Source organism: Schistocerca americana, chromosome 1, assembly GCF_021461395.2.
Source record: "Schistocerca americana isolate TAMUIC-IGC-003095 chromosome 1, iqSchAmer2.1, whole genome shotgun sequence".
In the NCBI taxonomy this organism is placed as follows: Eukaryota; Metazoa; Arthropoda; class Insecta; order Orthoptera; family Acrididae; genus Schistocerca; species Schistocerca americana.
In genome coordinates this window covers 729,928,835-729,931,312 of record NC_060119.1, presented here as the reverse complement: position 1 = coordinate 729,931,312, position 2,478 = coordinate 729,928,835, and the positions used below count along the sequence as shown (strand labels likewise).

At 43.5% G+C, this 2,478-nt stretch overlaps 1 non-coding gene across 1 annotated transcript; it reads left to right on the top strand.

Moving 5' to 3' along the window:
• The first annotated feature begins 917 nt into the window (after positions 1-917).
• On the top strand, positions 918-989 carry Trnaw-cca. The gene has a single exon. It is a non-coding gene; the product is annotated as a tRNA-Trp (tRNA).
• The last annotated feature ends 1,489 nt before the right edge of the window (positions 990-2,478 follow it).

The window sequence follows — 2,478 nt, the reverse complement described above, 5'->3', positions numbered from 1 at the left end:
GAAGTGATAGGCATTCTGGGAAAGTATTCGAAATCAAGCAGAACCACCTTGGAAGAGTAAAAAAATCCCTTTTTCGTAGTTCATCGTACACAGCCCTGAAAGATCCGCTAAGTTAAGGAAAGACAATCGATAGCAAAATTTCCTCCAGGGGCTTAAAGGCGAGAAAATATGTAACACACGTTATTGGAACAGGAAAATGTTAATCCAATTAGAGAAAAAAATCATAAAAACGGTAATAAATCGTGGTAATATAATCCTTTTAACACTTGAGTTCAGTATGTCGTTACTGCAGATAATATCAAATGGAAATGCCGTGTCATCGCAATCACTTTGTGTCACCTATTGATGAACGTAGCAGGAAACTACTTGTTTGTATTTAGGGCGGCAGCTGATTGAGTGAGAGCAGACATCTGGGAGAGCAACGTGATCGGATTGCAACGAGGTTCCATTTACAGCTGCGGGACGAACTTCAACGGCGAGGCTTTGACAGATGAGACAGGTTGTTGGCAGAAGATCCCGGGTAACGGAACGTTAGTCTTCCTGTTGCTGAAGGCCTGTTCCCAGAATTTCTAAACGTAAGTTCGGCATCCGCAAGGTTAAGCCAAAGATGGCCAAGGTCTAAGGCAAAAGCTGATGGACGCCACTACGCTCTCGAAGCGACAGGACGGAGGGCGCATTCCATCTGCGGTCTACTCTTGCTGTTGAGATCAGCTGTGTGAATCATCGAGTATTGACTGCTATCTTGTACTCTTTTCCCCTTTTATTTCTCGGACGCATACTAGGAATTAATGGGATTTCCAGTGAGAGAAATGTACGCAGAAGAAACTGCGAATACATTTCATATAATTATAGACAACATACGTACATTGGAAGAGATACTGATATTTGAGCTTACATAAGGTCCAACCCACTCATATGACTCCGTGGCGCAACGGTAGCGCGTCTGACTCCAGATCAGAAGGTTGCGTGTTCAAATCACGTCGGGGTCAAAATATTTTACAAAATTGTACACATCTAACATTAACGCACAGATTGCAGATCTTAAAGTAGACATGTGATTACATAACCATTTTAATTCTACATCTCCTCTTAGCACATCGTTCTTTACTAGTGATTTCGCTACATTTATTTTTTCTATTTACTGCCACCCAATGCATACATCGATACAACTTCCATTACTAACAATTCTTTGCGGATGAGAAATCTGCGGATATCCGGTGTAATAGCGTAAGTACTTTACTGATAAAAGCATGTACCGATGCTGATATCAGCAGGTGGACATGCGGATATCCACAATAATACTTCGTGGTTAAAAGCTAGAGTGTCGGCATTGGGTTTTACTATATTTGCTTTACATGTGATCGATAATAATAATAATAATAATAATTATTATTATTATTATTATTATTGTTTTAAATCACTGTTGTTACCCATTTGGAGTGGATATATTGGCTTCAGTGAGCACTGCCGTGAAGAGGATAGATTTATCCAGACCTCTGCAAGGACTGAAGATGGCGGCACGCCCCCTTCCAGTTTTTCCACGTAATTACCTGCTTATGCCGCTGCCGCCGTACCAGCAGCCGTCTTAAATCTGACTCATTCCTGTTTCTTTTGCTTAAAAGCGGCGCTCACACAGTTAAAGGAAGCTGCCATAAAGGTGCATGAAGTCTGTCCTCGGATAATCCTTCCTATGCTTCATCGTCTAATTGTGTTCAGGTGTTATGTACGTTACAAATAAACTTCATTTTCTTTGCATTCTCCCGTTTCTATACGGTGTCGGTATTGTTACATGGGTTCTGGCAATATTTTTGCCAATTGGTGGCCGGGTGCCGTTCCAGACGCCACTTCTATCCCTAGGGGTGAAATCTATACACCCCAACTGTCTACATCTAGAGTAAATCCTATGTTCAAGTGAGAGAACATTTCCTACATGTTAATGTGTCGTGCATGTGAGGTGGGACATGGGTACCAGCCCGGTATTTACCTAGCTGGAAGTACAACACCGCCTAAAAGCTACCCCTCATCTGCGAGGCGGATCCGGTCAATGGGGGGGGGGGGGGGGGGGGGGGGGGGTGCCTCGCCTCCCAGAATCCCGGAAGCGCTACTTTTGAGCCCTCCGCTATCCTGCCTGGTCATACGTGTTGCGCTACAAATAACGTTCGGTATAACGTCATCGAATCCACCAATGTAACCCTTAAATGTATTTACAAGTACGTAATAGAACACTTGTTAAATTGAGACGTGTAGGAAGTCAGCTTCGCGGTGTTTTTCTGTCTTTATGTCAAGGCAACTCTCACGAGCTGCTGTAGGCGTTTTAATCCGGTTTTCACTAATAGATAGGCTGGTAGGTTTGTACATTTTACTATCACCACACTAGAGAAGTCGTCGGCCCTGGATACTTAGTACGACTGCGCAAAGCCGAGGCAGGTCGCTAGTAGTATGCAAGTGAACTAATTGGCAAACACGGCATTGGCCTGG